A 27,848-nucleotide genomic window follows, 5' to 3' on the forward strand; every position below is an offset into this window, starting at 1 on the left:
AAAATAACACTAATACTAAAATGGTTTAGGCGTTTTAGAATGACCAAAACAACATTTCAGATGTTTTACAGGGTGCTCAGCCTGCTGCCTTGTCTATTCACACACATTTTTATCACCACATAATCTCTTAAAACAAATTCACATGACCTTTTTAATGCGGTACTGGAATTTGTTTCGTAAAAATGTTTCCATCATAGTTTATTTGCATATTTTCTAATCAAATAAAAAGTTGTGCAAGTTATGCAAATACGGTTTTTTATGTGCATTTTCAAAATTGATGTGCATCTTGGCATTTTCATCCAATGCTTTTATGTGCATATCCAATATGGGCATAAAAATAGGTGAATGGAAACAGCTACTAACTTATCCTTGACTTGTTCCAAACCATTTTGAGTTTTGTTTTTCTTTTTACAGTTTTTGTGGTTAAAGGTTTACAACATTCTTCCAGATAGAGTATGTCCTTTTGTAATAAACAGAACAAAAATGAATCACAAGCTGGTCAAGGGTGAGTTAATGATGACAAAGTTATTATTTTTGTGTGAACTATCCCTTTAAATGAATTGTCTGAATTGTGAGAGTAGCCAATAATGCCTATAAAGTCGATCCAACTTGTATTATACATTTAAAAAAAAAACCAAGATGTCGGTGCTGATAGCCTTGTGGGCAGTGCTTTGACATGTGGCGCTATTGTGCTTGAGACATCACAAGTTTAAGTCCTGGCTCATAGATCTTTCCCAATCACCCCTCCCTCTCTCCAGTTTCACTTGCTGTCTACATTCTGTCCTTTCACAATAAAGGAAAATTGGAAGAAAAAAAAAGACCAAGACTTGGTATGGATATTTCAATATATTTATTAATCATCTACCATTTAATGTCCTCTGATGTTCTTAGGGAAAGATGCTAGCATGTTAGTAGTTGACTGATCCCTCTGGCCTGTTGCATATGCAAACCAGCACAATAAAACATGCATTTCATATTTAAATTCCTCCTTCAAAAACAAAGCAGCACAATTGTGCTCTTATTAAAATTTCATTCCTGCACTTGAGCTTTTATTTGTTTGTGCATGCTAATTAGCATAGCGCTGATTACTAGTTGGTTAGCTGCAGGTGTGGGGTTTCACCAATGCTGTCATGGCACTACTCAATGACTGTGAAGAGGGCATGGAGAGTCTCTTTACCTTTACATAAAACACTCAGGCAGAGTGGTACAGTACAAGAGAGCTCAGGTAGAGTCCCGGCAGCCCACGCTGAGCCAACTCTCTCCTCATCCTCTGGTTATTTTATACATGCCGCCCCAATTACACGGGCTCTATGAATAGCAAAGACACGTCTATCAAATCATGTTTTCAAAACAATACTAATTCATGACAAACCAGCTCGTCTAATCCACAGTGGATGATTATACACAATGTAAACACATTCTGTTTACAGTTTTTTCTTTCCTTCATGCCGTCAGCAAGTACCTCTGCTCATTGCTCTGCTGTGCGTTCTCTAAAGTCAACACCGGGACGCTCTCCTGGCTGGAGGGAACCTTGCATGCTTTGCAGAGGATTAATATGAGAACTAGTATGAGCAGAGCTACCAGGATGTTGCACACTATTGCCACCACTGCAGCAGTGGACAGTCCGGTGGCAGAGACGGTGTCTTCATGGTCACATAGCTGCATCGCTGACACAGAGACAGCCACCCTCAGATCAGCTGTCACACACCGTTCTGATCTGTGACCTGTGAAGCTCAGCTTGTTGTTGTCACCATCAGTCTGCTGTCATTATTAGTCTCCCAGGGGTCCTGCTGATCGGCTGATCCTGTGTGAACAAGTGTGTCCTACTTTTCACATCTCTTATGTTCACACATCAAGGACACGCTGTGCTTCAGAAGACTTTGAAACTGTTCTGAAGATGGATTAAAAGTGAAGCCTGAACAGTTTGAACAGCTCTTACTTTTAACAACTGTTCAACATAGCTTTCATTCCCTTGTGGACTTTCTTTTCTGTTGCTATTTCCCTGGTTTTTGTTCTGAGAAGTCGGTGACAATGGACAGCAGGGTGTTTTTCTTGTGGATGGGGTCTTCAATTTTGTCACTGGCATTCATCTTAGGCTGTCTTTCCTATCTGAAAGAGAGAACAAGGACATTTAAACAGGTATCACAATACTGTATTTCATAAAACTCGCAGGATAAAAGTGCTTCATCTGCCAAACGCACACACGCACTGAAGTCCTCAGCTTTTTGATTTTGGTCCAGGTTTCTATTAGAGGTGGTATTATTCACAAAGGAGTCAGTGGTGCGAGAAAGAAACTGCCTAAAAATCTCATTCCTATCCTGGTGTGCTCAATGAAGCCTTCACAAGCCTCTGCCTGGTTACTGTCTGTCTCTGAAACTCCCGTCTGAATGCACAATGGATTTAGAATCGCATGCAGACACACACACACACTCACACACACACGCACACAAAGAATACATGCTCATGCTCTACTTGAAAAACTCATTCTCAAGTCAGTCCTGGTGAAATAACAAATAACATATGAAAGGATGCGTTGAGCCTGGAAATTATTTCTCTTCTGTGCTGCTGATACATTGAAGTGGGAAGTCCTAGCAGGCCCACTCCTCCACAGTTCAGCTGTGTAGAGAGGGCCACAGAACTATGCACTGTGTGTCTCTGAAGAGGGGCTCCTCCTCCACAAGCACATTTACACACATGCAGTTACATGAATAATTCATTCCCTTCACTTTAAGCACTCTGAAAACAATAAGTATTATATCAAGATAATGTTATTGTCAAAGTAATGAAAATTGTTCAGGATTTACTCACCCTCGTGTCATTCTAGACAGTTTTTACTTCTCCCAAGGAACAAAACAGACAATGTTTTGCAATGTTACTGGGGACCTAGTATAACGTACTGTATTGTGTGGGACTCCACAGAGCCAATGTCCAGCACGGTGTGAAGATGAACTGTGTTAGTTTGACATTAATCATGCAGAATATAATTGTACTTACTATATATTTCACATAAATCATATATTTTTAAAACTGAAAAATAAAATTTAAATCATTTTAATAAAGTTAACCATTTGAATCAATACAGTGGTCCCTCGTTAATCCTGAAATACTTTCTCGTTACTTTCTTGAAATAACCTGCAATAGGCGAAATCCGCAAAGTAGTTTGCTTTGTTTTTAATTGTGTTTAGATGTGTTAAGAATGTAAAAGCAAATGTAACGAACTGAAGATTCATTCCGTAATGGCGCCCTACAGTCACAAAACTTCTACCTTCCTTTAGCATGTCCAGAAGTCCAACTTTTTGTGCAATAGTTGGTATATTCCTCTGCCTTTTGGGTGCTACCAAAGGTGCGTTTGACGGTGCAGAACGTTTTGTCGACATTGTGGGGAGAAAACTTGCAAACATACAGTACAGCACTTCAGAGTTACACTGCTAACGATCAAAGATTCATGTAAATTTGGCAAGCTGAATGTATTCTGTACTATAGGAGACAAGGCAAGGAGAAGATTGATTGACAATTGTCAACAGCCAATCAAGACGCAGAACACAATGTGCTAATCAGAATGCAGAACACAATGCGCTGCAAAAAAAAGCATGTCAAATTGCATAAAAGAAATCTTCGAAACTGCAAGGCTACGGAAAGTGAACTGTGTTATAGCGAGAGACCACTGTACAGTATAAAAAGAGCCCTCTCTTAAACATGATCCTTGTACTGACACTGAGAAGAAACTGTTGAATAAACCTTCCCTTTCTCTAATACTTAAAAGACGCTGAAATAATATTAATATGGTACTACAAACATCCATTATGGAAGTTGTAGTTTATAGTCAATATATGATATAAAGCAAGATGGACTTTTATTTTAATGCTGAGATCACACAAACCGCAAAGTAGCGTAAGTTAATTTAAATTAAATTTGCGTCTTCCAAGCATATTCAAGTGTTAATGTTTTAAGCATTAAACGAAAAAAATGTGTCACATCTTTGGTTCTGGGGTCGTATGGTGGCTCAGTGGTTAGCACTGTTGCCTCACAGCAAGAAGGTTGCTGGTTTGACTCCTGCCTTGGCCAGTTTGCATTTCGGTGTGGGGTGTTCATGTCCTGCAAGGTGCTCCGGTTCCCCCACAGTCCAAAGACATGCGCTATTAGTGAATTGTGTAAACAAAATTGCCGATAGTGTGTGTATGTGTGAGCGTATGGGTGTTTCCCAGTTCTGGGTTGTGGATGGAAGGGCATCTGCTGTGTAAAACTTATGCCGGAATAGTTAGTGGTTCATTCCGCTGTGACGACCCCTGATAAATAAGGGTCTAAGCCGAAAGAAAATGAATGAAATGAATATTACTGATTCTCAACAATGGTCATGTAGCCCCAAAACACATAACTTGTCAAACCACACGTAGATGTTTTGTTTGCTGCTGCTTGAGTAAAGGAGCTGTAAAGAAACCCTACCTTCTTCTAGAAAGGGGGTGGAGAGTAGGAGAGTCAGGTCATTTGCATTTTAAACAGACACAAACAATATCAGCGCAACAATTTCAGCACATTTTTGCTCCTGGCCAAGGAGCAGCATTAGCTTAAATGACAATGTAAATGTATAATGACACAGTAGCCCCTTTCACACAGTGATACCGGTAAATATCTGGAAAATTTCCGGAACGACTTTACCGGTATATTCAAAAAAGCGCTGTTCACACAGGCGAGGACGTTACGGAAATTTTCTGGAAAAGAGCATTCACACATCCATTCCAAAATACCGGTAAATTCTGACATCATTCACCCCAAATGAGCTTTAAACGGCTGCGCTTGTATTTGTAAACATTTGACTAAATTACAAACTCTGTGGATGATTAATATTGTGAACAACTTTCGCAGGATCACTTTCGCATGTCGAGATGTTCATAATATGTGCGTGTGCAGGCGCTCACAGGCTGTTTCACAGGCACATGCAAAGCTTGAAGGTAAACAAACAACGGCTTATCATAAGCATCTCAGTTGGCATTAAGAAGAACATATAAACGTGATCTGACTAACTTCTAGCTGCTAAATGTGTCTGGAAAAATATTCAAAGGCTTTTATTCTCACAAACCGCGCGGACGTAAATGCGTCTGACTGTTGTGATTGGCTAAAGCAGACGTCTCACGTCAGCACTTTCTAGACGTGCACGCGCTTATTACGGCAATCTTCCTTCTGCATTCACACAGCACAGCATTCCGGCAAATTGCCGGTAATGTTACAACTTCTCTTTCCGGAAAATAGCCAGAACGAATTTACCGGTATTTTCAAAAAGGACCTGTTCACACATACAACCTTTGTGTTACAGTCTACAGTCAGTGTTTTAACAGACTGAGTTAATATGCATACACTGTAAAATATTCAACCTTAAATTTACAGTAAATTACTGGCTAATAATTGTATTACTTTCACTGTAACGTACTGTATGTAAATTTACAGTAAATTACAGTAAGGTAGTTAGAATAACAATAATTATGTAAATATTTTTAAATATACAAATGTGCCTGTACTTGCATAGAAGTTAATGTGTATTAATTTCTATGTGGAATAAAATAAAGAGTTTTGGAATTCCTATAATTAATGTGCAAAATATATAGTATTTTTTACAGTAATTTGCTGTAATCACGATACCTGCCTTAATTTCACAATAAAATTCTGAATACAAAAAGTGTCACAGTTATATCCTGTAAAGTGATACTAAAGTAATTTACTGACTAAATTACAGTAACGTTGTGAAATTCTGGGAATTTATTACAGTGTAGTCAATTCGCATAGGGTTTTATCCAAATTACTGTTTAATACTTGACTGCACAAAATTTTACATTCATTCATTCATTTTCTTGTCAGCTTACTCCCTTTATTAATCTGGGGTTGCCACAGCAGAATGAACCACAAACTTATCCAGCATGTTTTTTACGCAGCGGATGCCCTTCCAGCCGCAACCCATCTCTGGGAAACATCCACAAACACTCATACACTACAGACAATTTAGCTTACCCAATTCACCTGTACCACATGTCTTTGGACTGTAGGGGGAAACTGGTGCAAACCCACGCGAACGCAGGGGGAACATGCAAACTCCACACAGAAACGCCAACTGAGCAGAGGATTGAACTAGCGACCCAGTGACCTTGCTGTGAGGCAACAGCACTACCTACTGCGCCACTGCTTTGCCACAAAATTTTACAATTTAATACAATTTTAAAATAACATGAGGGTAAGTTTATGTACTGTAAATGAAGACAGAATTTCCAGTTTGGGGAGAACTGTCCCTTTAAATACACACAAACAAACACGGAAGTCAAGACTGATACAGCTCATGCTTCCCTTCATGCCCCAGCGAGCCCATCTCAGATGGAAGTGTGTCTAAAAAGGGACACTCAAAAGATTAGAACGCTCTTACACGAGGCCCAAATCCAACTAAACTGAGTCAACCTTCCGGCCGTGAGCAAAGAAAACAACAGCAAGGTCCCAACAGAAGGGGTGGAGACCCGCCAATGTCTGCTGTTTTTGACACAAGCGAATGTCAAAATGCTTCCGACAACATGTAGCTTTTATCATCCCAATCAGAACAACAGAGCTGTACCTTCCCTTTAATCATCCCAGATTGCTTTTGAGACAGCCATGAATCATCTGCCTGTGTTTGTTTACAATGCCACAAGGAGGCTTTGCTGCGTCGCTGTAGGGAAATAATGGGGGGATGCTGGAGGTCTTGTTTCCAGACGAGGAGGAAGAGAAAGGGAAGGAGGGGTCATGCTAAAAAGCTGTCAGGGGCGAATGTAACATACAGTGTGTAATTACACAGGCCCCATAACGAGTTTGTTACAAAAGTGCTTGTCAGCCGTACACAATGACTTTTAGCCATAAACCCACCCTCGACATGCCACACACACACACACACACACACACACACACACACACACACACAACCAGCATATTAAAACTGAGATGCTTCGAGGGAATAGCGGTACTATTCTGGGTGTCATTTGAGCGGAAGTGTGTGTGTGTGTGCTGCCAGTGTGTTATCCTGAACTCATTTCTTTCTGGAAGTGGTGGGTGGCTTCCACAATAACTGTGCAAACCTCCTAAGAGTCTCCGTGCTGAGTGTTTATTTATTATTATATCACTATTCTGAATGAACTGCTTGTCATGATCAATATAAATTAGACAACATTTGATGTGGATCTTCTTTAATTAACAGCTTAACAAAAAAGCCTGGAAAAAATTAGCCCTTAATTGTTATTATTATTATTATAATTATTATTATTATTATTATTGGGCAAAGCAGTGGGTAGCACGTTCCCCGTTTTCCCAGTGTTTGCGTGAGTTTTCTCCGGGTGCTCTGGTTTCCTCTACAAGTCCAAAGACGTGGAATAGGTGAATTAGGTATGCTCAAATTGCAGCCCCAGATTAATAAAGGGACTAAGCTGAAAAGAAAATGAATGAACGAATTATTATTATTATTCAGATGCCCCATTACAGTTATTCAATTGTAGTCCTTAACAGAAAAAAAGGTTTTAAGGGCAGATTGTTTTTGTTGATTCATTTCTGATGTCTAAGAGAAGCTGAATATAGCAGCTCAAATTTGACTATAATAATGAGTTCAATAAGGGGTGGTCTACTCCAATATCATATTTTAGACTTTAGTTTAGTAAACAACATCTCTGAATGTAATATGCTCAAAATTCAACGCAAAGGGAGACTTTTACAGAGTTAGCTTAGCAAAGTCTACAGCGAACAAATTTGGGGACTACAAAAAATTACATCCGGGTTACTGAGATCATAAAAGCTTCAGGTTACACACATTCACCACACACTGACACCCTGCGCAGCAAAGGGGTGTGGTCAGAGGTGCTGTAATGTTATAGAAGAGAAAGCTAAAATGTCGTCCAAACGCTGCTATTTCCACAAAGCTTCTTCTGTTTCTGTATTTGGGCTTCCAAAGGACACGACACAAAGAGAGAAGTGTGTACAGTTTAACTTTAATTATGTTTTAGATAATCATAAAATATATATAGCTCTAGCATTTGACAAAGGACAGCTTCCAGAATCTTTTCTAGTTCAGTGCTGGATTCAGCTAAAAACTCCCCAAAGGAGGAGCAGCTCCAACCATAATATACAAAGCTGAAATTGATCGATTATAAGCATAGTCTCTTGCATTAATGGTATGTTGTGAAAAGGGCAAACAACGGGAAATGCGATTAACAATTTAGCTACAAATTTGTATTTATCTGTCAAACCCCTGTAAACACTCACAGTCTTCAGCAGTGTGCAGCATCTCTCCATGCAGTCGCTTTCCCTGTGTTCTACATCTCAAATAACTTCATATTACTTACACATGCTTATTCCGAATAAATATGAAAGACACTTGTCAGATTTTATTTTAGAGAGCAGGCGTGAGGTTCAGCTGTCTTCATTTTCTGTCTGATTCAGGCTCAAACTGATACGACTACCAGCTAAATTGATTGACAGTATTTACACAGCAGAAGCACAGCACATGCTATTATAGGGGTGAAGGCTTTCCACATTATGTTAGCTGACCAATCAGAGCCTTTTGAGGGCGGGCCTTTTGGAGAAACTAGAAGACATGACAATCATTTTCTTGTTAGATGAGTAGCTGTACACTGTATAATTAAAGTAAGAAAAAATAACATAAATTTTTTTACAAATGAAGCATGAGCACACATTGCTTTGCATCCTATAAACACAACCAAGCCTTGAAAATACACTCTGGACCACCTCTTTGGGTATTTAGTTACTTTCGTTTCTTATTTGCCTACCAAATGACAATACATTTTATTTTAATGTTTTTTTTTGACACACTCCTAACATATTGGGGTATGGTTTAATAAAAGGAAGCATACAGTAGATAGAAATGAACTGCAGTTCAGTAAACAATTGACATTACTAACACATGAGTGAATCTGAGACTGTGAATATAGACTCATTAAAAAGAAGCAAAGTCATTTTGAGCATTATGGCTCACTTTGTGTTTGTGTGCTTTCTGGCTAACTGGTGCGCATGAGATGATATCAGATGAAATTCCTCATGAAGGCATTTTTTAAAACTCTTTTACTAAATATGAACAACAGTGATCATTTTTAGCCAGAGTCTAAAGCAGAGGCTCTCCAGAAGGGATCACTAACCAATAGCCAAGAGTTGGCAAATGAAAATTTATAGACCCCCATGATTTCATGACACAAAAACACTGAATCGCAGAATCCGGCCATAAACGTGGAATTTACCGTATAACAGAACATCACAGATTTTTGCTAATTTTGGATGAATGAATCAGAAAGAGCTCTGCACACCTAATCAAACTGCACACTGGAGTCTTTTAATCTGCCTATTAAGTGTGACGTCACACGAAGCAGCTTCCGGGTCCAAGTGCTCTATCAAACTGTATGGGGAGACTCAACAAATGGTACGAATAAACCTTTACAAAGTGATGTAATACTTTGCAAAATCACGATCGCAGTATGCCTAGTATCTGATGGCCAGAAAGTAATTCATTTTTATAAACTGTTCAGATATTGGTGTCTGTGATGCAGCAAGTGCAGAGACTGTAGTGTACACCATGATTTTATATAAAACTCACATTAATGTGTGATAGGACTAAAAAGTAGTCATAAACGAATATTTCCTCAATTCAAATGAGTAGCAGCTTGGACCTGGAAACAGTATTTTATATGTCACCAAAGAACAAATGGATACTAAACTGCAGAAATAGCATTTTACTATGGCATTTGCATGTTTTGAATGTCCCTGTGTGAGTGAATGACATGGTCAAATGCTTTAGGGAAGTGTACTAAACTGTACGTACATGAGCTGTTTCCTGGTGGCTTTTACTGTATCTCACTGAGGACATAAACATATATGAACTTCATGAACAAGCATTTTCCAACAGAAAAAAAAACTACAGCTGTGTTTACAGTAGACACAGAAACGCAAGTGTTTTCACAACAACCATTCAGAAATAAGTTCAGATTCACCTGAAGAAACTGACAGAAATATGCTACCATTGTACAATGGAATCTCATTCATTTTCTTTTCGGCTTAGTCCCTTTATTAACGTGATTAATTAACAGCGAAATGAACCGCCTACAATGGAATCCACTTCATAAAAAGGTATGTCCCAAATCGCATACTTATCAGTTTCTCTAAATTTTCACCATTTTTGAGATCCCTCAATCCAACGCAAAATCAATAAAAAGTCAATTTTTTTTTAGATCCTGTAAAATTCTTAACTTAAACGCAAACTAATCACAAAACAATGTCAATAATCTCATAAAACATTCCATTCCAAAACATAAAATCAGATAATATTCACTTCAGTTTGCAGTTAATTGTTATAGAGAACGTTCGAGGTTACGGAAGTAACCCTTCGTTCCCCGAGGAGGGGAACGGAAGTGCCATGAATGGGAGGATTCGGATCAGAAGCCGCTTATCTGGAGAGTATTGAACGGGCCAATGAATGAAATTAATTGGCAGCGTAAGCTTGCGCAGGTGTGCGACATCTGCAATTATCTCAGCATATAAGCACACCTGAAGCCAGCAGACGCCATCCTTTTAAGCTGAAGAGACTTTCAAACAGCTAAGGGACAGTCATTATGGCGACGGAATATGGCACTTCCGTTCCCCTCCTCGGGGAACGAAGGGTTACTTCCGTAACCTCGAACGTTCCCCTTCGGTTGGGGAACTTCAGTGCCATGAATGGGAGAATATGGAAAGCGCCATAATGACTGCACCTTACCAACACCCCCGATGAGGAGATAGTCAAGCAAGCGTGACGCACCCACATCATGGGGGGCGCGGTCCTCCAACGTGTCCCTGGCCCTAATTTATCCTACTTCAACAGAAGTTTTACGGATTTAGATATATTTTTTGGGAAGTCGTGAGCATCTAGATAATTCTAGGAAATACGACAGTACGTTGGGAAGCGTGCAATCCCGATAGGGAGGACGCTGCGGAGGCCATCCGTTACCCAAGGGGGGGATAGATGGCAGAATTTACCTATGGACTAGCCCTAAAAAGGGGGAGTACGCATAGCAAAAGAGTGGTTAGCGGAGAGGGAAGACACGGGTCCACCCAGGGGGGGGACTTAACCGTGGCGGAATAAGCATATGGGATCGCCTAGTGGGGATCACGCATAGCAGGCACCTATACCCAAAACGCGGGCTGACCAGCGGGCAGACCTACAACGTAGTGGGCCAGCAAGTGACTCCTCCGCTGAGTCAGTGCTGGGGGCCACGGAGGAATCTGCAGGGCTCACCTGACGGGGAACTTTACTGACAGATAAAAAAGGCGCACGTACCTCCGTGTTAGGGAGAATGGCGCCGCAAGCGTGTTTCAACACCCTACCGAGTTGTCTCCTCAATCACCAAAGGGTTACCTAATACCCTTGAGGAAACCGGCTCCACTCGCAGATTGTAAAACCTTGCAAATGTGTTGGGTGTCGCCCAGCCCGCAGCTCTACAGATGTCTGTTAGAGAGGCGCCGCGTGCACGCGCCCAAGAGGATGCAACGCTCCGAGTGGAGTGTGCACGAACTCCCGGGGGACACGGCTGACGTCGACTCGAATAAGCGAGTGAAATGGCATCCACAATCCAGTGGGATAATCTTTGTTTTGATACGGCACTTCCCTGCTGCCGACCGCCATAACAGACAAAGAGCTGCTCAGATGATCTAAAATTCTGAGTACGGTCCACATAAATGCGCAGAGCGCGAACTGGACAAATTAAAGAAAGGGCTGGGTCTGCCTCCTCCGGGGGCAGCGCTTGCAGGTTCACTACCTGATCTCTAAAGGGGGTGGTAGGAACCTTGGGCACATAACCGGGGCGGGGTCTCAGGATGACGTGAGAGTAATCCGGCCCGAATTCCAGGCACGAGTCACTGACCGAAAATGCCTCCAGGTCCCCGACCCTCTTGATGGAGGCCAACGCAACCAGCAGAGCTGTCTTCAGGGACAGAAATCTTAGAGATACTGATTCGAGTGGCTCAAAGGGATCGGATCGCAGACTCGTGAGAACGAGGGCGAGATCCCAAGAGGGCATGAGAGGGGGGCGAGATGGATTAATTCGCCTAGCACCCCTAAGGAACTGGATGACCAGGTTATGCTTTCCCACGGTGCCGCCAGCTACCGCGCTATGATAAGCGGAGATGGCGGCCACGTAAACCTTGAGAGTGGAGGGCGACAGCCTGCTGTCCAACTTCTCTTGAAGGAAAGAGAGCACAACACTAATCTGGCAATTTCGGGGGTCTTCTCTGCGAAAGACGCACCATTCAGTGAATAGACTCCACTTCAGGGCGTAGGCGCGCCTCGTGGAGGGGGCTCTAGCCTGAGTGATGGTATTAACCACCGCAGTCGGTAGGTTACCTAAGTCTTCCTCGCGTCTAGGGACCACACGTGGAGGTTCCAAAGATCGGGGCGAGGGTGCCAGATGGTGCCCTGTCCCTGAGAGAGTAGGTCCTCTCTCAAAGGGATCCGCCAGGGGAGGGCCGTCGCGAGGAGTGAGAGCTCTGATATCCAGGTCCGGTTGGGCCAAAGGGGCGCAACTAGCAGAACCTGTTCCTTGTCCTCCCTGACCTTGCACAGAAACTGCGCGAGCAGGCTCACTGGGGGAAACGCATACTTGCGCATGCCCCGAGGCCAGCTGTGGGCCAGTGCATCCGTGCCGAGAGAGCCCTCGGTCAGGGAAAAAAACAACTGGCAGTGAGCGTTCTCGGGGGAAGCAAACAGATCGATCTGGGCCTCCCCGAATCGCGCCCATATCAGCTGAACAGACTCGGGGTGGAGTCTCCATTCTCCAGGGCGTAACAGCTGTCGTGAGAGCGCATCGGCTGCACGATTGAGCGTGCCTGGGACGTGAATGGCGCGCAGCGATTTCAGCCGCGGGTGACTCCAGAGGAGCAGACGGCGGGCGAGCTGAGACATGCGGCGAGAGCGCATACCCCCCATGCGGTTGATATACGCCGCCGCCGCCATACTGTCCGTCCTGACCAGCACGTGTTGCCGCTCCAGCACCGGTAAAAAGCGGTGGAGAGCGAGGAACACTGCCAACAGCTCTAGGCGATTGATATGCCAATGCAGCTGGGCACCCTTCCAGAGGCCCGCAGCCGCATGCCCGCGACACACGGCCCCCCAACCCGTGTTGGAAGCGTCTGTTGAAACAACAACATGGCTGGACGCCTGTCCTAGAGGCACACCGGCCTGTAGGAACGAGGGGTCGTTCCAAGGGCTGAGGGCGCGGCGACACAGCGCAGTAACCGAGACCCGGTGTGTGCCCGCGTGCCATGCGCGTCTGGGGACCCGATCGTGAAGCCAGTGCTGAAGTGGTCTCATATGGAGCAACCCGAGCGGCGTGACGGCGGCTGCGGATGCCATATGCCCCAGGAGCCTCTGAAAGAACTTCAGTGGGACCACTAGTTTGCTGTCGAGCTCCCTCAGACAGTTCAGCAACAGGCGAGCGCGTTCCTCGGAGAGGTGCGCTACCATGGTGATCGAGTCCAGCTCCATCCCGAGAAAAGAAATCCTCTGCACGGGGGCGAGTTTGCTCTTTTCTCGGTTGACCTGAAGCCCCAGTAGGCGGAGATGCCGAAGCACCTTGTCCCTGTGCATAATCAATTGCTCCCGCGAGTGGGCTAAAATCAGCCAGTCGTCGAGATAATTGAGTATGCGAATGCCCGCGAGCCGAAGGGGCGCTAGGGCACCCTCCGCGAGTTTGGTGAAGACCCGCGGAGACAGAGAGAGCCCGAAGGGGAGGACCTTGTACTGCCACGCTCGACCCTCGAACGCAAACCGCAGAAATTGGCGGTGGCGTGGAAGAATGGAGACATGGAAATACGCGTCCTTCAGGTCTATGGCTGCAAACCAATCCCGAGGACGAACGCATTGGAGAATGCGCCTCTGCGTGAGCATTCTGAACGGCAGCTTGTGCAGACAGCGGTTCAAAACGCGCAGATCTAGGATTGGCCGTGACCCACCGCTCTTTTTGGGTACGATGAAGTATGGGCTGTAAAACCCACTCTCCATCTCGGCTGGAGGAACCGGCTCGATTGCACCCTTCGCCAGGAGGGCAGCAATCTCCTCTCGCAAGACAGGGGCGGACAGGGGGTTGACCCTGGAGAAATACACGCCCGTAAACTTGGGGGGCCGTTTCGCGAACTGAATCGCGTAACCGAGTCTGATTGTGCGTATGAGCCACCGCGAGGGGCTGGCCCGCGCTAACCAGGCAGGCAGAGCCCTCGCTAATGGAGTCATCGCTACAATCGCTGACGTACCAGCGGTGGGGCAGCGCGGAGTGGGTGTGCTGATCCGGGAAGCACGAGGGTCCCGCGGAAGAGCTGGAGGAGAGCGATTCACTCTGGCTCCGCACCCTGACTCCGGAGAGGGGGCTGGAGGGCTGAGGAAAGGGAGACCGTCCCCCCAGCGCTCGTGAGCCACTGGCGAAGCACGTAGAGTCTGCGAGCCGGAAGGCAGCGCGTCCCGGACTGGCAGAACTCGTGCAGTCACATCCGGGGAAGGGAAAAAGTGCTCTTTTACTGATGTTTTGGTGGCACTGAAAAGTACCGTTGTTATCGGGGCCCCGCCCTCCAGCGGGGAAAGAGCAAGTTTCCTCTTCTCCGGATGGCCTGTCTCAGGGACGCTTCGCGGTCCGTTTACCGGACTTAACGGCGCCCTGGGCAGGAGGGGCTGCCTGCTTTCGAGGTGAACGCCGCGCCCGCTTGGCCGGAGGCGCAGGCGGGGGCGGGGCAGCACTCGTTAGCGGGCGCCCTCGGCGAGGAACAGCGGAGGTGGATGGCTCGGCGGGCGGAGCGGGCTTACGGCCACGCCGATAGATGACATTGCCCATCGCATCCGACTGCTCTTTCACCGCCTTGAATTCCTGGGTGAATTCACCGACGGTGTCGCCGAACAGGCCAGCCTGGGATATGGGCGAGTCAAGAAAGCGAACTTTGTCAACGTCGCGCATATCAGCCAGGTTTAGCCAGAGGTGGCGTTCCTGAACCACAAGTGTGGACATCGTCCTCCCCAGCGCACACGCGGCGGACTTAGTAGTCCGAAGAGCATAGTCGGTCGCGGTGCGCAGCTCATGTAATAAGCTTGGGTTGGACCCGCCCTCGTGCAGCTCGGCCAGCGCCTGCGCTTGGTAGCGCTGGTAGGTGGCCATCGCGTGCAAAGCAGAAGCAGCCTGGCCCGCAGCCTTATAAGCTCTGGCTCCGAGGGAGGCAGACAACCTACAGGCTTTGGACGGGAGGCGGGGCAAACCCCGCCACGTAGAGGCGCCGCGCGGACAAAGATTGACCGCGATAGCGCGCTCCACTGACGGGATCGCCTCATACCCCCTGGCAGCTCCGCCGTCAATGGCGGTGAGGGCGGAGGCACTCGCAGCACGGGCAGAGAAAGGTGCCCTCCAGGACTGCGTGAGCCTACTGTGCACTTCCGGGAAGAAGGGGACGAGAGGCTTCGAAGGCTTCGCCTTCTGGTCCTCTACGTAGCACCCATCTAGTCGGTCCGGCCGCGGAGCTGGGGGATAAACCATCTCCAACCCCACGGCCGAAGCAGCCCGGGAAAGCACGGCTAACATGTCCGCTTCAGGATCCGATTTGACAGCGCTCACCTGCCCGGAGGGGGCGAGCGGGTCCGGATCTTCGTCGGACAGTGAAAGCCCACCCTCCGATGCCGCGGAGGACATCTGATCTCCGGTGTCAGCGAGTGTGAGAGCTACCATCTGGTTAGACGGATCACTCTCACCACCCGAAGCTTGGATGGAGCGCCGTGAGGAGCGAGAGGTCCGCGAGCCCGTGGGCGGCGGATTAGCTCCCGCTGAAACCCTCAGATCTGCCCGAGCGCCCGCTGCTTTTTTAGAGCAGGAGGCAACTGGGGTGGCTCGCTCTCTTGCGAAAGTTAGCCGCGATCTTAGCTGTGCAACGGTCATGGCATCGCAATGACGACATGAACCGCCCGCGAGCACCGCATTAACATGCTGGACCCCCAAACATGCAATGCAGTGATCGTGTCCATCATCCGGAGACAGGAAACCCCCGCATCCAGAAACGCACAGTCGGAGCGCCATCCTGAAAAGGACGTGCTGCACGACTGTGTTGCTCTTTTAGGAAAGTTGCAACTATACGCACCGCTCTGGAGGACCGGACCCAAAGAACCGCAGGCAAGGGAGTAACCCAGCTCGACCGTCTGCCACCGCGAAGACCCACTCTGGACCGGGAGACACACTCGTTCGCTCTGAAGTGCTGATCAGCAAGAGGAACCCTCATCGACTCACTCAGAAAGGATCTGAAGCGAAAAGGATGGCGTCTGCTGGCTTCAGGTGTGCTTATATGCTGAGATAATTGCAGATGTCGCACACCTGCGCAAGCTTACGCTGCCAATTAATTTCATTCATTGGCCCGTTCAATACTCTCCAGATAAGCGGCTTCTGATCCGAATCCTCCCATTCATGGCACTGAAGTTCCCCAACCGAAGGGGAACTCATAGATGTTGCATATGCTTGAGTGTCTCTCGAAAAATTATTTATTTAAAAATTCCACATTACATGAAAGTGGTGGAAATAGTGTTGCAGCCTGTGCTGTAAGCAGAAGCGTCACATAGATTAAGTGATTTACATGTGAAGTCAATGCAAAAAAGATGCAAAGATGCAATCAATTAGACATCCTGTGACACAAATGGAGTGAATAATATGGCGCGAATGAACGTTTTGTGCGTTTGGCGCACTTTAGACTGCAAAAGAAAGTGGGAGCAAACATCTAACAAACGGAGCAATGAAATAGACAGAATAATAAGCAGTTTACAATGATGGAGATCGGTTCAAGGATGACAGCTGCTGGACATGACCGAATTGAAGGACATTATTTGTAATGCCGGTATTATATTATTATGTATGGCTGGCATTATAATGTGTCAAATCGATAAATGATTTCACTTAACCCTTTCCCTGCAGTTGACAAGAGAAAACGCTTTAGATGTATTACGGTAGGGGAAGCCCTAATGCAAGTCCTGAGTGAGGTACATGATGTCAGATCCTCCAAGGAGTGAAATCTGGGAAAGATGTAAGCTGTATATATATTAAAAAAATGATTTCAAGTACTCGGGAGGAGGCTGTGTTGTTAGTTTCAGCAGTTGTTATCCGGGATTAACAACTAACATAAAATAATTGTCTTGATTGACCTATAAGTATCAAGTACTCCAAAGAATCGCGTGGTTCTGGTGACGTGCAAAATTCAGATGGAGGGCAGAACGTAAAAAACTGAATGGGAGACAGAGGAAAGTCTGTATTTTTGCGATCTATACCATATTTAAAAGAGATATAAATAGAAAATGTTTGGCTTAATCCTCACCCTTTATTTCAGTTTTAGATTTTGTCTAAATCTAGAATCTAGATGTAGATTATATATATATACAGTTGAAGTCAGAATTATTAGCCCCAGTAAATTATTAGCCCCCCTGTTTATTTTTTCCCCAATTTCTGTTTAACAGAGAGAAGATTTTTTTCAACGCATTTCTAAATATAATAGTAATGAGGACAGTAATTAATATTTAACTAGATATTTTTCAACATTTCTATACAGCTTAAAGTGACATTTAAAGGCTAAACTAGGTTAAGTAAGTTAACTAGGCAGGTTAGGGTAATCAGGCAGGTTATTATATAATGATGGCTTGTTCATTAGACAATCAAAAAATAGCTTAAAGGGGCTAATCATTTTGACCTTAAAATGGCTTTTAAAATTAATAACTGTTTTTATTCTAGCCAAAATAAAACAAATAAGACTTTTTTCAGAAGAAAAAATATTATCAGACATACTGTAAAAAATTTTCTTGCTGACTTCCACTATATATATATATATATATATATATATATATATATATTTATATACCAAAATTGTCTGGAAAAATATCTGGAAATTACCACCGCAAAATCAAAGAAACTAGGGGTCTGAATATGCACTACTCTACACTATTTTATAGTGTAGTGTTAGTAGTGCGTGCACACTAACATTTTAAAAAGAATAAGTGCATTTTTTATATGATGCACCTTTTCAACCGTTAAAATGAAGTGTGGAATGTTGAACACTTCACGCTCTCAACGCCTGCTGCTTTGCTCAAGTAGCGGAAGGGGCGGAGCTTTCAGGTGCTCATGTAGGATTACTTATTTAGCAAAATTCTACTACGAGCAACCCAGGCTCATTGTGGAAACGTAGTCCCGCGGACGTTTCTGGAGACCACGGAATACGTCCCGGCGGGTACGTACGGCTGCAGTTTTTGTTTTTGCGAATCTGCGAGAGTTCGCGCCCACGCTGTTCTCGTGTGAACCTACCAGAGGCCGCTGTCCGACTGACCGGATGATTGACTGCGCGACCGGCCAATCGGCTGACCCGCCCTTTTCCTTCCCTAAACCCAACCAATTTTACCGATTGACCCACCCGCCCGCTCGCTTCCCTAAACCCGAGCAACAGTTTACAAAAGCCAGGATTTTTTTTTCTACCGCGTTTTCGGATTTCACCGCGTTCTCACCCAGTTATGAAACTCGTTCACTTAATTTTTGGGATTCTGTTTTTGTCTTACCTGATTGCTGGAACCGCTCTTCCCCGGACTAGAAACCGATCGCTGTGGTCAAATCCTCTCTGCATCTCAAGCTTGCCGTCGTACACGGTGAGCTGAGTGGACAAACGGGTTGCAGCGGTAAAGCCCCACACAAGGAGGTAAGCGGTCGGCTGGCCGGCCAGCCGGCAAGCACGAAAGGGAACAGCGTCACACCGCCCTGTAGCGTTCGCGAAAAAAAATAAATGCAGCCGTACGTACCTCCCAGGACGTATTCCACTGTCTCCAGAAACATCCGCTGGATTACGTATTCAGAATGAGCTTGTGTTGACTACGAAAGTCATTATTCCGCCCCCCGATGGTGAATGTGGTTAAACTCATGGCAGGAATTACTTGGTAGTTTGGTCACTTATTTCACTACTTTGGCAACCGTCAAATGTTATCAGGGGAACGGTTTAAATTTCCAATTATTCATCTTTCATTCATTCATTCATTCATTCATTCATTCATTTTTTTTCTTCTGAATTAAAACTAAATTCTCAATTAGTAAAAAAAAAAAAAACTATTAGTGTTCCATTTGAGATGACACTGCATTCATATAATATGTTGTGTGTGTGTGTAACTGCATAAGTGCATCTAATTTTTTTTTTTTTTAAACAAAGAAAAAGGATAACCGTTAAGTTTTCTTGTTTTAGTTTTAACAGTAGGTCTAAATATCTGCTGTATAGCAATTTTTGTTCATATTTTAAGGGATTAAACAGTTGAATGATTAGCAACATTTTGGAAATACATTTGAATTCCATACACAGAAGTAACACAAGTGTCACTGGAATTTGTGTGGACAACCTCTAGAAAGGATATGCTTAATCACTCTTATAATAATCACTGTTATAATCCAAATGCAAAAACAAACCCAGAGTCTGAATGACTGAACCACAGGAATTAGATGTCCCTTAGTACAGAAACACAAATGCACACAGATTGCTACCCAGAATGCCATCTCTTCAAAGCCAGATGGAAATTGCCATGGGCATAGCGGTGTGTGTGTGAGAAATCAAACAAGACTTTAAAAATAATGCCTTACATTACAATGAACTTACACATGAAGCATGTAAAGGCTTCCTACAGTATGCAGCCGTTCATCTACACCCTACTGTTATCATGACGTACAGCACAGCCGTGGTGTATAATATAACTGTCTGTATTTGTGCCCCTCATGAGGCGTGCTTCCCCTTGATTGTTATTATAGCTCATAGTAAAGCCATAAGAGACAGGTGGGAACTGTGTGAGGGAAATCTAGAGCTCCTCTAATCACTTCACCTGCACTGCTTGACTTACAGGTCACAATGAAGAGAACTTGCTTCAGTCTTCCTGACATTTTACCACCACACGTGTCTCTTAAGCAATCTGTTAAATGAGCTTGTGTGTGAGTGTGTGTGTGTGGATGTGTGTGTGTGTGTGTGTGTGTGTGTGTGTGTGTGTGTGTGTGTGTGTGTGTGTGTGTGTGTGTGTGTGTGTGTGTGTGTGTGTGTGTGTGTGTGTGTGTGTGTGGCACGTCATTAACAGAAATCCTGGAATGAACTGCTCAGGGCTACAAGAGCTCCAGATATTTGAATTTTTGCTGAATTACGAGTAATGAATTCATTAGAAGGCAACATGACTTACTGAACTCACTGCATCAATGCAAATGAACGCAATACTAGCTGCTTAATGCAGTTATCAAGAGACCACTCATGTGTTGATTCAGTAATAATTCAAGAAGATGCAGAACACCCAGTGCTGCTGGTGCAAGACAGACAATCAAAACATGATGAATTGAAGAAAAACATCAACTTGTGAACCCGAGTCATTGAATAAACAAACAAACCACCTCACCAACACCATTCACCATCCATCCCTCTGACCACTGGGATTTACTGTAGCTCTGCCATTACATTCAGCCGTGTGGGAGAAGCCGAGTGGCTCATTCAGATCTCAATGCATGACTGGGTGGTCATCCAACTGAGATGATTTTCTGATGAGTCAGTCACCCTGTGCTGCTGGGCCTGATCACTGATTTCTCCACTCGTAGGACACACAGATCCAAACAGACGTGGAATTGGCGCCCATATTCAGGCACTAACATCAATTCTCCGGCCACCATTGACTGTTTGAGCAAGAAACCTCGGTACAGTGCAACTTAAATCCATCTATATTAGAGCTGTCAGTGTTAACGCATTAACAGATATTATTATTTCTTTAACGCAAATGAACCTTTAGAAAAGGATTGACCCCAGCTTCTTGCCATCATTGCAGCTTTATTATTGTGTGAAGGATAATATGATAATTATGGGTTAGGTGCTGAATGGCAAAAATCATTATAAAAAGCTGGTTAAACTTATTGTAGTGATAAACTGTTGTTTCACCAAAGCACAATAAGTACCATCTTCGGGCCAGACATATTCTTGCAGATGTTAGCAAAATGCCAGTGCAGAGGCAGAGTAAACCAGTCGTGCGCATCATAGCACGGATGAGTGCAAGCCCAACTGCTAAACAAACTCATTCCATCACTAACGACCACCACGGACTGCAGACTTATCAACGTTGTTCAGGACCATACCAGTTACATCAACAAGAACTTTTATTTAATACTACATGAACTGTACAATACTGGGATAAAAGGTAAAAAGGTGAGTCAGTTTGCAAAAGTCACTTCCATCGCACTTACTGGAGACCACTGGACATGAGTAAGTGACTAAAACTACCTCAGTGTAACAGCACAGCTAACCGAGGACAACTGACCTCTGCACTATTTACTTTGGGCCTGTTCAAAACTAATGTACCATAAGTATAGCAAGATAATAAAACCAGTGGATATGTTTTCTTAAATGCTGGATATTTACAGTTCAATCAAATGTTTAAAATTAATCTAGAATAATCAGAGACTATTATAGCAATTAATGTGCAAACATTTTTAAAATCAATTGACATCAGTAATTTATACAGTTAAGCCCGGAAATAATAATACTCCTGGAAAATTCTGACTTAAAGTTAAAAAGTTTAGACTGACTTAAAGCTCAGATTTCCTCCCCACATTGATGCCTCTTGTACATTGTCTTATATTTTTAGGAAAGCCTGTGTCATTTCAGATAAAAAAAAAAAAAGATAAATAAATTAAAGTAACAATAAGTCAGAATTCACCTGGGCTTTTAGTAATATCGGGCTTGTGTATACATGCAGTACAAAATACATGCATGCAAACAAAAAAATGATCTTTATTTGCAATAAATCATATATGGGGGGTTAGAAATATACCCACCGTCCACTTAATTAGGTACACCTGCCCAACTGCCTGTTAACACAAATGTTTAATTAGCCAATTACAGAGCAGCAACTCAATGCATTTAGGCATGTAGACATGGTCAAGGTGATCTGCTGCAGTTCAAACAGAGCAACAGAATGGGGAAGAAAGGTGACTTAAGTGACTGAGTGTGGCATGGTTGTTGAAGCCAGGCGGGCTGATCTGAGTATTTCAGAAACTGCTGATCTACTGAGATTTTTACCATCTCTAGGGTTTACAGAGAATGGTCTGAAAAAGAGAAAACATCCAGTGAGCGGCAGTTCTGTGGGCACAAATGCCTTGTTGACGCCAGAGGTCAGAGGAGAATGGCCAGGCAGGTTCGAGCTGATAAAAAAACAACAGTAACTCAAATAAACATTCATTACAACAGAGGCCTTCACAGTCACCAGATCTCAATCCAATAGAGCACTTTGGCATGTGATAGAATGGGACATTTGCATCATGGATGTGTATCCAACAAATCTGCAGCAACTGTGTGATGCTATGATGTCAATATGGACCTGAATCTCTGAGAAATATTTCCAGTACCATGTTGAATCTATGCCATGAAGGATTAAGGCAGTTCTGAAGGCAAAAGGTGGTCCAAGCCGGTACTAGTAAGGTGTACCTAATAAAGTGGCCGGTAAGTATGTGCACTGCAGTAGCTGCTGATTTAAGCAATTTGCATATATAAAGACACAGTCACACTGCACTTTTTGCCCCACAGACTTCCAATCATAAGCATGCAAATGGATACGCCAGCTCGTATGACAAGTTTTGCATGTTTTCCAAAGTTCAAGCTTGGGAAAGTCGGACCTGCAATATCCCTTCACGTGATTGTGTGAGGTCAATATAAAGATTAAAATATGTACAGAATTTTTAAATATGAAGCAATCACTTGGTTAAATGATGTCGAGTCATCTTGTTTTCTACTCCTTTTCACAGCACCGTATAACACAATGTTTCTCAACCATGTTACTGGAGGACCACCAGCTCTGCACATTTTCCATGTCTCCTTAAACAAACACAGCTGATACAGATCATCAGCTCATGAGCAGAGACTGAAAGACCTGTACAGGGTGTAAAAGACAAAGGAGACATCCAAAACATGCAGTGTTGGTGGTCCTCCGGGGATGTGGTTGAGAAACACTGGTGTAACAGAATTTCAAATACTCAAACTCTAGTGTGACCACAGCTTTAGGAGTGATTAACCAGGATGATGACAGTTTAGAGACTGTCATGCAGAGCTAGACAATATTAACAGGTCATTAAGTCTTATTACATGGCTCTCTGGAATACTTAATGCTGATTGGTCAATCAGGACATTCCAAGGGATTTTAATCCCAGATAACAACTGCTGAAACTAATAAGACAGCCTCCTTCGAGTACTTTAGCTCATATTATATATATTTAGCTTATTGTATCTCACACCACTGTTCTTGACTGTTGGCATCATCTTGCAACTGAATATTAAGCACTTTAGATCAGTGCAGGCTGCATTTGGACATTTTTTGCTTCTGTCAGCTTTGTTTAATTAAAAGGTTTATAAATTATTACAACTCAGATTTTTTTTTCGTCTAAGTGTTTAGCTTTGTGGCAAGCAGCCAAGTAATAACTGTGATAATGTACATCTAGGTTTTTTTTTAGCAGAATGATTGCCTTTAGTCTGATCAGCATGCAGGGCTTTATTATCCAAGAACAACCACCTAGATGTAGATGATGCTTTACTTCATATATAGTGGAGATCATAATAAAAGAACTACCCTTTCCTAAATGTCAAGGTCACTCATTAGTTCTGTTTGAAGTTATCTCAACAGATTACATTACATTCATGTGATTGATAACATAACCAGCATACATTATAATGCTCCTGCCCTAAATTGTGTGTGAAATGTTGTTTTGTTTTCAACACAAACGTCACATTCCTGCTGAAGTGATGAATTGCATTACTAATGAATGTTTTCTTATCAAATGGTAACAGATGATTTATTCAAGTATGGCCTGAGATTCAAAAAAACTATTTCTGTAGATGCAAAAACATCCCTACTGTCACAGTCATCAACAAGACTATTGCGATTAGTAATCGAGTCCCGACATTTAGAAAGAGGAACTGACATGAAAATCAAGCAAATGGGAACCAAAGTGAGGAAAGGCCAAAATGTGGCATTAAACGTAGAGTTATGAACTGCATCAAAATGCCACATCAGATCACTATTGTTTCCTGGTAACCGACACGTTCTGTTTTGGTGGCAGAGCCTCATGGGTGGCGGCGGTAAAAGTCAGGTCCCCTAGCAGCTTTCTGAGAGCCGCTTTAGAGGAGCTGGGTTTATTAACTGTGCGCTGAATACAGACAGCGGTCTCAGAGGCTCAATCGAGGGATTGTGAATCAGAGCAGGGCTTTTCAAATAGCATCTCCAAATATTCTGATACGCTATGTGGAAATAATCACTTCTTAAATACTGTAGATTGTGGCATCTAGACAGATTGTTTCACTTCATGAAATGCCAGAAGCCAATTAATTTAGCTGTGCCTGTGTATGTATGTATTTGTGTGTTTGTGCATATGTTCTACTGAAGTAAATCTGAAAGTCATGGGCTGTTTCTTAATATGCATTCTTCAGTGTTCTTGCGTCCTCGTGTTCTCGTATATCTCGTATATCATCAACTGCCAAAGTTCAGATCCGAAACTCAAGACCGCAAGAGCAGAGGACGCGTGACAGTTCCCAGATGTGTTCTTGGTATTGAGGATGCACCGATGCAGACTTTAGCACTAAACTCGCTCTAGAAGTCATTGCGGCAGAATAAAGGAGGTGGGAAGCGCAGCATTTAATATAGATTTATTATTAAAGTTCAGAAATACAACTTATTCACATCAGGAGTTTTCCTAAATGAGACAGTGAAAGTAAACATCGCCTTGAAAATCTTAATAAAGATATAAACACAATAAGGGTGTTTATTTGCAGAAGTTTATATTGAAATCTGATTTTTTTGTATAAAGTAGGGCTTTTGTGCATCTTATATATACTGGAAAGAGAAAAAAACAATAAATTTTGTATGAATCCTGTTTAAATCATTTTCAGTTAAAAATGCATGAAGGTCATGTGACCATCAGGAAAAATGCAGCATCCCATTTTTCAAAGGACACATTCTGTGTTCTTGCGGTCTCCTTAGTTTATTCTTCCGAGGTAATTTGGCAAGACCAGTCTTCTAAAGAACGCAAGTCCGTTCACTGCGTTCTTCAAATTGAGAAACAGCCATCATCTACATCTTCCCTCCGGTAGATTTCAGTTCCAACCCATATCAAACACACCTGTCTGTCAGTAATTAACAAGTGCTGTTGAGGTCTTAATTAACTGGTTCAGGTGTGTTTGATCAGGGTTGGAGCTAAACTCTGTAGGAAGGGAGATCTCCAGGAACACGGTTGATCACCCCTCATCTTTATATTTGATGGCCTGAGGCACCATATAACAATTAAAGGGATAGTTCATCGACAACTGAAAGTCCTGTCATCATTTACTCACCCTTCACTCCTCACAAACCAGTTTGAATTTCTATCTTCTGTTCTGTTGAACACAAAAGAAGGTAGTCTAAATAAAGCTGGAAACCTGAAATCATTGACTGATATGGTATTTGTTTTCCTTACTTTTTGTCAACAGTTACCAGGTTTCAGCTTTGTTCAGAATATTGTGTTCACCAGAACAAAGAAACCTATACATTTTTGGAACCACTTGAATGTAAGTAAACTGAGAATATTGAGATTTTTTTTTGGTCAAACTGTCCCTTTAACAGCAAATTTTCATTTCTGGCAAACCGTCAGATTTATAATAAGAAGGGATGTGCAGCATTTATGATGCATCTTTTTCAAATATGCATTTTATATGCAGTATTTATGATATGTTTTTCAAATATACATTTTAAACACAAGGGGCTGCATGGTGGGGCAATGGGTAGCAGGATCGCACAGCAAGAAGGTTGCTGTTTCAAGCCTCGGCTGGATCAGTTGGCATTTTTGTGTGGAGTTTACATGTTCTCCCTACTGTATGTTTGCATGGATTTCCTCCGGGTGCTCCAGTTTCCCCCACAGTCCAGACATGTGGTATAGGTGCATTGGGTAGACTAAATTGTCCGTAGTATATGTGTGTGAATGAGTGTGTATGGATGTTCCCCAGTGTTTGGGTTTCATTCCGCTGTGGCGACCCCAGATTAATAAAGGGACTAAGCTGAAAAGAAAATGAATGAATTTTAAATAGAAAATAGTATTTTGTCATTTGTATTTGATACGGTTGATGGAAATGGCTTCATATGTGATATCAAAATACTTTAGTGTCTTGTATTGTTGTATTTTTAAAATACTTTGTGAGAACTCTACATGATGGCATCATTTAAATGCACCCTCTGACTGGTGCTTTGGACATGATTAACCCTTCACTTAAAGAATAACCAAAAAATAAATAAATAAATAAAATATGTGTAGAAAGAGTATACTGTATAATAATAGTAGTGTAAGATGAATTACTAATGCCAAATGTTTGTCTTTAAAACAAACTAAGTCCATAAAACAAATCCTACACTACTTCATTGACTGTTTTAAATGCCAGTGATTGATATAAATTAAATGAAGATGTATGCCTAAAGATGTCAAAGTGGCACAGCATATAAAACACATTTCATAATCTCTTAAAACCTGACATGTTATAGCAGGATATATTGCAAAAAATAGATCAGTTCTTTGAAGTTTTCAGAAATCATCAGTGTTGAAGAGGCAGTTAAATGGTAAAGGGACTGATGTTGTGCTCCTTTATAAAATTATTTTGTAGGGTTTTTTTTAATTCAAAAATACAGTATTTTATTTAATACATTTTGCGACTGCTACTGTATTTTGTAGTTTGTTTTGATACAATTAAACCTAAAGTATTTGGTATTTTATTTCAAAATACATTTCAATGTATTTTTGCCCAACCCTAATATAAAAATGGATCAAGTGGACTTTCATTGAATGAACAATATAATAATTTCAATTATGTGTTGCTCAAAAAGTTAGATCAAATACACACATACTGTAAGTGGGACGAGGACAAGTAAAAACCGAAGCATATTTTGAGGCGTGCCCGTGGACCCCAAAAATGCCATCTGGCAAACCTTTATATTGGATGAGTTCTTGCGTTTAAAATCAGCTAGACCCGCATACAGTGTCGGAACTGAACGCTTGTGTCTCAAGACCCAAGTTTAAGTACTTTAAAATGCCATGCTTATGGCGCGCGAGAGGCGACGCGAAGATTACAGACAAAAACGAAAACAGAACGAGCCCTCTGAATGTACCCCAAGTAGACAGCTAACTAGATTTTTAATACCCCCAATGATTGATTTATTTCCACAAATGCGAAAACGAATATGCGTATTCAAAACGCATGTCGGTTTACACTTTTTATTTGTGTTGGGAATGAAATGACCTTTATAGCGAACCTTTTAAAACGATATTATAATGCAAGACAAATAATGCGCAAATACATTACCCCGAAAAGCTGGTCAAAGCATTCCCCTTCCTTCAGTTCACATTAAAACTCCGTCCATTATGGTGGAAATAAGCACTTTACACACTCACCGACACACAGACGCGACGTTGACAGGGCTACAGAGGGTCCAGCAGCTGTCTGGATGTGATGGTCCATGAGAGTGAGACAACAGCAGCAGAAGCAGGAGCTGAGAAGATGACATGAGCTCCTGCTCCAGTGACGCGCGCCGATTTCCAAACACAGCCCAGATAGCAAAATACACTCGGGCCAGTTCCGGCTAGATTGTCGCCTGCCGAAGACTTACCCCTCGGCCCAACTCCGGCTGCCGGACTCGGGCCGGATGCCTGTGGACTCACTGCCCGATTCCGGCCCGAATCAAGCGGGCCAGATGCGGCGGCCGTAAGCGAGCCGACGCTGCGCATCCGCGCCGGAATCGGCGCGAGGGTAATGTGCGCTGC

The 27,848-nt window shown here is 43.3% G+C and overlaps 1 long non-coding RNA gene across 1 annotated transcript; it reads right to left on the minus strand.

Moving 5' to 3' along the window:
* Window positions 1-835: 835 nt before the first annotated feature.
* Window positions 836-27,848, minus strand: LOC110438227 (uncharacterized). The gene is made up of 2 exons (XR_002456322.3): window positions 27,480-27,848; window positions 836-2,109 (listed from the first exon to the last, which is right to left on the minus strand). It is a non-coding gene; the product is annotated as an uncharacterized lncRNA (long non-coding RNA).

The sequence above is a fragment of the Danio rerio genome, chromosome 21, assembly GCF_049306965.1.
Source record: "Danio rerio strain Tuebingen ecotype United States chromosome 21, GRCz12tu, whole genome shotgun sequence".
NCBI classification, from domain to species: Eukaryota; Metazoa; Chordata; class Actinopteri; order Cypriniformes; family Danionidae; genus Danio; species Danio rerio.